Consider the following 7,518-nt stretch of genomic DNA (forward strand, 5'->3'; position numbering starts at 1 on the left):
TATCCTGCAGGGGTGGGACAGGAGCATAAACAAGCAGCCAGGGTGGGAAAGCTGTAGAAAACAAGGTCCAGATGACAAGTATGGCAAGTGCATTAGCTGTATGGGCAGAGGCAGGTTTGCCTCTTGCAGCAGTGAATCCTGTAACACCCCTTGGACCATGGAACAGCCTTGTCGTGCAACACAAGGGCAGAGACATATCCATTTTTCCCAACTAACATGCGTGTTCAAGAGTCACTGCATAATCCCAACCAAAACCAGAGAGGAGGATAAAGGTGCTTATTACGGTGAACTTGAAGCTCAACATCAAGATACTGCTTCCCAACAAGGAAGGCCTCCCTCAAGATGGTAAACCAAGATATCCACGCCTTAATGACCCAAGACAAATCTTCCTGACAGTAAACAGTATGGAGAACAAAAGGACAGGTTCTTCACGCTGAGCATTATTCCAAGTACCCTCACCAGTGCAAGGCAGAGGCAGTGCTGCCTTTGCTAATTTGTGTGGGGGGAGCTGTGGCACTGGGGCAGTGGTGGATTTCACAGCCTGCCTGGACCCTGGTCTGGGAGACAGACTCTCTCCTGGCACTACTCACATTGAAGGGAGCTAGGACACATCCAGAGTGAGCGGCAGCCTGACTGCAGAGTGATGTGCAGACATGCTCTAACCCTCCCTTGCTTCTGCCCCTGCTCCGGGGATGGAAACGAGCTTCCACCAGCATGCAGCATATGAACACACTGGCAGGGCACCTTGTGTTGTCAGCACTGGAGTCCCACATTCACTCCTGGACATGTCACCTTCAACACAACCTCAGCAGTCAGATCTAAGTGCCCTCTCGCAGGTACATCCCTGCATCACTACACTTCTTTTGATTAAAACTGTATTCTGCGATGCTGCTGTTTGAGACAGCCTCCAAGTACCAGCCTAGGAGAGAGGAGATGAAAGCAATGCCAGTGCAGTCTCATCTGTCTACAGTTTCTAAAACTCTTTGGCACCTCACTGGTTGCAAAACATGCCCAGCAGCACAGGATATTTAGTATTTCTGATTGCTCTTGACCTGGCTGTCTCTGCTGCTGTCCTGAGTTAGGAGGCTTAGGTAAAAAGACAGCAGAGTACAGGAAGGCAGCAAACAGAGCAAGCTCAGTTTTGTAGCCTTGAAATAATCTGCTAGTGAATGGAAACAGAAGCTTCTCCCTAAATCTGAGTGCTCTAGAAGAGCTCCCTGTTTTATTATGATGGAAAATCCTCATTGGAGTGTTTCATTAGAAAACAAGCTATCATAAAAGAAATGTTAAGAGCCCTAAGCTCCCTTCTCTCCCATGATGTCAACTGTCAGAGACATCAATGACAGCTCGACTGTGTGATCAAAGGCTCCAGCAAGCGGATTTAAAGACAGAATTACCAGAAAATTGAGAGTTGAAGGAGCATGGGGGCATGATCATCACCTATTTATAAATGTGTCTTATGGGGCAAACTAATTACTTTATGATGCTGTACTACAGGAACAATGGCACCTGGGTCTCACTGTGACACCGACAAGATGGGGTGGTGGTGCTGCCTTCAGAACGGCATGACACATCCCTGCTCCTCATGCTTTGTTATTCCTGCAAAACCCTGCAAAAGAAGTGCCTCGTGGGGAGGTTGGGAGGCCATCATGCTGAACTTCAGCAGTCACATCTGTGATGGCCCTCAACCACAGCTTGCAGCTTAAAGCATTAAGGCAGAGGGGAAGAAGAGCAGCCAGCTACAGTCTATACCATGTTAGTCCTCAAGCAGCCCATAAGCCCACTGAAGCTGCAGGAGACTTAAGGTGCTTCCTGGATCTCATTCTGCAGGTAAGCAGGGACATGAGCTGGAGCTCTGCTCCAGCCCCAAACCCCACAGGTGACCCCACGTCACTGAAATCAGCCAATTCAGGACCATGAGCTCAGCAGCAGAGGGGTTCTAAAGGTTCCCCAAGAACGGCTTATCATCTCATGTATCTTTCAATGCATGAAACTCTTCAGGACAAAGACTGCAATTTACTAGACATCTGTATGGCGCTTGGAAACATGGGCCCCCAACCAGGCTGATGCCTTTAGGAGCTACCGTTATCTAAACGGTAAATCAACAATAGCATTAATCTATGCCACAATACCTCAACACAGTGGGTGATGGTAGATGGAGCATCACAACTATCAATTTCCTGGCTTCAGAGACTCTTTTTCCCTATTAAGAAGATGTTTTTGTCATAGTAATTTAATTTCCTTCACTTTTTTTTAAATATAGAATTAGATATTACTGCCTGGTTTATAAAAAAAAAAATTGGCCAGCAATCAAAGCTATCTTTTTAACTGTGAAGCACATGAAAGGCATCTGAAACATGACAGCAACAAAGAACAAGGAACTATTTGTCAATGCCACTTGGTCATTGGGGAAGCTTAGGGGAGGAGACTGGTGCTGTTTGTTTAAAACAAGCAAACAAAACCCTGACAGACAGACCATTTATCTGTATAGTGCTTCACTTGAAAATACTGGCGAAGGGAATACATCTTCACTTGGTTTCTAATAAAAGTGCTGACACACGCTGTTGTGGCCTTGCCCTGCCTTGGGGATGGAGGATGCCTCTCACAGGAAAGACCCTTTGAAAATAAGGGATCAGGCACAACATAGCAGCAGGTCAGCCTAGGCCCTTAGCAATCTCTTACCTGTACAACCTGCAACACCCTAGCATCTGCCAAGCTCAGACCTTCCCTGACTTCAAACCTACCAGTTTCAGAGGAAAGCAGAGGGAGCAGGAAGGGTGGATTCATCCCTGGGTACCTCTTTCCTTCCTCCAAGCCAGCCAAGCTGAGGAACAGTGCCCTGAGCATCCTAAGATTGCCATGCAGAACAACTCTCCATGACTCCCAACAACACAGTCTGCTCCAGTCTGACTGGATCAGACAGGGCAGCTCCTGCCCTACACTGGCCCAGCAAGAGCCTGTGGAGCACAGAACAGTGCATTATCCAGGCTGTGCTTGGTACTGCTCCACACGTGCTCTCCTGTTCTGGGTGCTAGTGTTGAAGACTGCTTCCCACACTGCCCAGCGCAACGGAAAGGACTGTCCCACCTGATGAAAGGACTGTCCCACCTGATCTGCCATCCCAGGTGCCACCCTGTCAGGTGGCAGCTTTGCAGAGCAAGAGTACGATCTCTGTAAAAACAAGTGCAACACAGAGAGGCGTTAGGATAGCTACAAATCTGCCTTCCCTCTCACCCAGTAGTTATTGCAACCACGTCCTTACCAAATCCCCACGCAGGAAGCGAAATACTATTAGTGATACAAATAAGACCTGGGACCTGAAATGTACCTAAGCAGTACACTGGAGGTATGCAAAACCAGAAGCATACTTGCATTTCCACTGCCTCACTTGGGACCTCAGCAGTGGGATTACTACAGTCTGTCCTACCTTGGGCATTTGAGCAATGCTTAAACTACCCATTTTGGCTTTAGGGAAAAAAACCCACCAGACTGCTGTACTGCACCTTCTGCCTAAGGCTCCCCATCAGTCGTCTCTTCCCCACACTGGTTGATACTACACCCTTCTATTCACAACATGGGGTAGCCAATCTACCTCATGTTGCACACTCACGGCAGAACTGAGGGCTCCTGGGCTGCTCCCGCTCCTCCCCAGCCAGCCCTCAGCAGTAGCTGGACATGCTCTTTTTCAACATCACTACCTCTATTCAGGAAACAAGTCTCGTTCCAGTTGAACGCAGAAGCACGAACATGAGCACCAAATGTGACTTTCTCAGCTAAACCATGATCAGGGTAAACAAATGCTTCCAACAGCAGTGGATGGAGCAGGATTAGGGACTCCCTAGAAATGCTTGTGCAGCGGAGGAGTGATTCCTTTCTCCGCTGCACCAAACCTACAGAGCACCTTCAAGGCCTCTGTGCCTTGTGTCCCCCAAAGCCAACTCTGCTGTCCTGGGCCTCCCGCCAGTCTCCCAGGGAGCATAGGATGAGTACTCCTGAATGGGAAGGTGCTACTGACTGTTACCTAAGTCTTCCAGCCCTGTCATCTCCAGAAATAAAAAACCAGCTCAACAAAATCACCCTTTTGCTTTATACAGGGATGTGTGGAATTAAAGGAACACACATATATAAGCATGAAGAGGGGAAAGATGTGTGTAAGGCACCCATTCTCACCTTGTCCCTTCAGTGTTTCCCCCTAAATCTGAAACAGATTTTTAGGGTAAAATCCCCAGAACAAGCCAAGGAACTACCCAATAAGTCAGGAACCCAACCATTACACTACAGCTCCATTGGAGGGGGCAGAGGGGGAAATGGCCATGGCCTCACGTTTTAGAATAACAGTAAAAAACACCAAAACCAACTGCAATGGTTTCATCTCTCACCCAGGGTGATCGATACTTCAGACACAGGTGAAAAAATATGAAGCCCTGAAGCAAGGCTGGGAGAGAGGCAGAGTATGAAATGAGCCCACATTTAGGTCAGCTCTCATGCGTGTGCATGTGTGTGTGTAGAGTTCCTGTCCCCCTGCCATGGGGGGCTGCGGGCCTGCCGGCGGCCCCGTGCCCTATTTAGGGCAGCGCCTGGCGTAGCAGCTATATTTGACACCCGGGGTAAACAAGCCGGCCCCGGCGGACGGAGCGCGACAGCTGCCCAGGACGGCGGCCCCGGCGCCCCCGCCCCGCGGCCGGGGATGGCCCGGCCCGGCCTCTCCCGGGGGAAAAAAATGAAAAAAAAATTTTTAAGGAAATTTAAAGGGGGGGGAGAGATTTTAAAAAGGAAATTTATAGCACTGCATGAGAGCCACTTCCCCCGCCTGGCAGCCCCGGGCACAGCCACCCCCCCGGGCTCCCCGGCATCCCTGCGGGCCGCGCCGCGCCGCCGAACCGGGGCACCCCTGCCCGGCGGCGGGAGGGATCCCGGGGCGGCCGCGCGGTGCCGCGGGACCGGGCAGCTCCTGCCGCGCACGCCCCGCCGGAGCCCGCCCGCTCCGCCAGGCCCCGGCCCCGCAGCGCCCGGCCCGGCCCGGCGCCCCCTCCCCGGCGCGCATCCACCCCGCAGCGCCCGCTCCGCGCCGTAGGCAAAGCCCTCCCTCCGCAGCGCACACACACACGCACCCCCCTCACACACACACACACACGGGCACGGAGCCGCCACGGCGCCGGGAAGGCAGCGGGAATGAAGCGAGCTCCCAGCGCCTGGGCAACGCTAATTCCCCCCGCTATCCCGGGAGATGAGCCGGCAAAGAGCTCTCGTCCCCCCACTCCCCCGGCACCCCCCGCTCCACGGCCATTCGCGTGCAAGGCAGAGAGCCCCGACTGGCAGCAGGACACCTGCCCGCCAACCTCGCGTCTCCCACGGAGAAGGGGTGGCACCCCCTTACTTACCCTTTCTGCCGGCTTTCCTGACTTTTTTTTGGAGGGTCGGGCTGGGGGATGGGGGGGGAGGGGGCTCCGCTGGCTCCCCAACACAAATCCTTCCGGTTCCTAAAGGGAGCTCATCGCATCTCCCGGTGATTCACCGACGGTGTGTGCGGGTACGGGGGGGTTCGCCTTTGCATGTCAGTCCAAGTTGCCTCGCTCGCTACAAAACCTGTGCTCCCTTTTGCAGCTGTCAGGGAGAGCGGGGAGGTGCATCTGGAAAAGGGGGTGGGGGTGGAGGTAAAATGTTGATAAATCCACCAGCCTTGATCTTCAGCTCCGTGTGGTGGAGTTTGGGGAGGGAAGGGAGATCTGGCGAAGAGGGAGGAGGGCGAGGAGGATGGAGATGAATGGGGGTCGAGGGAGGGGGGAAGAGAAAATGGATTGTACCCCAGATTGCCACTGAATCTGCTGGGCTTCCCCCGCTCCCGCGCTCACACCATCGGGGCTCAGTGCAGGCTTCCCAGCATTACGGTGCACGGCAAAGCGCTGAGCCTGATTTCTGGGAGCCAGCGAGGTTTGCACAACTGCAGCAAGAAGCCAAATCAAAAAGCCAATCTGCGAGCCTCCAAACTCCACGTCACCTATCAGCTGGGAGCGAGCGCTGCAACAGAATTACAAGCCATGCATATTTATTCCTCCGAATCCAGGGGGGGATTTTCAGATCGTTTAAAGCGAGGCACGGTGAAACCAAGGCAAACCCTTTCCAAAATAAATAAAGGCAGAGCACGTCTTGCATGTAACACGCGCACACACACCTCTATGAGGTCTCCATCGGTATATATAGATAGAGATATACACTCACTGAGCGGGGATCACTCCTGTGCCATCCTAGTATATTGGCTTGACTTTGTGTATTTCAAGCAAGGAAGGGGAAGAACATGGTAGTCGAGCCTCAGAGAAGAAGATATTGATTGCTTATCTGAAATTTAAAGCATCTGCCAAACACTTCTGAGAGATTAAATATAGGCAATATAATTACACAGCCAGAGTTGGTCCTGGTATCCATTTGAAGCTGCATGCTTTAGTCTGTGCTTGCAGAAACCACCCAGTTATTTTTTTAACCAAAGTCAAATAAGTTGTGAGACAGCAAGTCATTTTAAGGTAAAAATACACATTGCCTCCAAAGTTGCTATTTGACTTTGGCAGAAGACTACTAGGGGCTGGTTTCCAGGACCATGGAACAAAGCAGTACATTTATGCCTCACACAAGACACATCATGGTATTTGCACACATTTGCCTCCCCTTAGGGTCCCCTCTGTTTTTGCCACAGCAGTTATGGGCAGACATGTGCCTCCAGGAGATTTACCTTCTGGCATAGCTTCTCACTTCTTTAGAGCCCAGGTACTACAAGGCAACAATCCCTGACACTGAGCTATCCTGCCAAAGAACGGTCTGTTTCATCCTCCAGAGAGAAGCTGTCCCCAGATCGTTTGTCCCCAGTGACTCCCCATACCCCCTGAGGTGATGAAGGCCCAGAAGCTTTCTGGTGAGACCTGAGCACATGTGCAAGTGCAAACCATCCCTGTCAAAAGCAGCTGAATCAACTGCCATGAGAAATTCGAGCCTGAGTCCTACACTGGGCAAGAACTTTTACCTCAGCCAGGCACAGGCAGCAGACATACAAAGAGGGAAGAGGAAAGGGCAGAACACTTACTGGGAAGGTGACATGTAAGAGAGTTGAGCAGGCTTCATGCTGCCAGAAATTGGTAAGAAAAACTGCGAATGGGCTGTGGTCCCCTGCAGGACATCACAGACCACTAACTCCCTAAAAGTCAGCTGGTACATTCTAGTTATGGCTCCATAATAGCTATGGCTCCATAATAAGAGCAGCCCCTGGCCCCACAACTCAGCACAGAAGGGATGCAGAGACCTGGCAGAGCAATTATGCATTCTGGTCTGGCTACTCACTGTTATTAGTTAGAGCAGGGCATGGAAGTGCAGGACAGACAGGCAGCAGGAGGAGGCCACAAGGGGACAGAGTTGCTGCAAATAAGTACAAGATGGAGGTACAAAAGATGGTGGCAGAACACCTTGTGGGTCCCAGACTCAGCCTTTTGTCTCCCCAAATGCCACCTGCCACTCCTGGTGTCCTCAAATGAC

At 51.7% G+C, this 7,518-nt stretch overlaps 1 protein-coding gene across 5 annotated transcripts in view; it reads right to left on the bottom strand.

The window, feature by feature from the left end:
- The window catches only part of SLC8A3 (solute carrier family 8 member A3), a 113,971-nt gene extending 108,020 nt beyond the window's left edge, over nt 1-5,951 (bottom strand). For 3 of the 5 annotated variants that reach the window (XM_032112372.1, XM_032112371.1, XM_032112369.1), the window contains exon 1: nt 5,382-5,950. The gene's annotated coding sequence lies outside the window, so the exon portion shown is untranslated. Of the gene's footprint in view, nt 1-5,381 lie in introns of all 5 variants that reach the window. The other 2 variants (XM_032112367.1, XM_032112370.1) reach the window with 2 other exon arrangements.
- Nucleotides 5,952-7,518: the final 1,567 nt, after the last annotated feature.

Source organism: Corvus moneduloides, chromosome 6, assembly GCF_009650955.1.
Source record: "Corvus moneduloides isolate bCorMon1 chromosome 6, bCorMon1.pri, whole genome shotgun sequence".
NCBI classification, from domain to species: domain Eukaryota; kingdom Metazoa; phylum Chordata; class Aves; order Passeriformes; family Corvidae; genus Corvus; species Corvus moneduloides.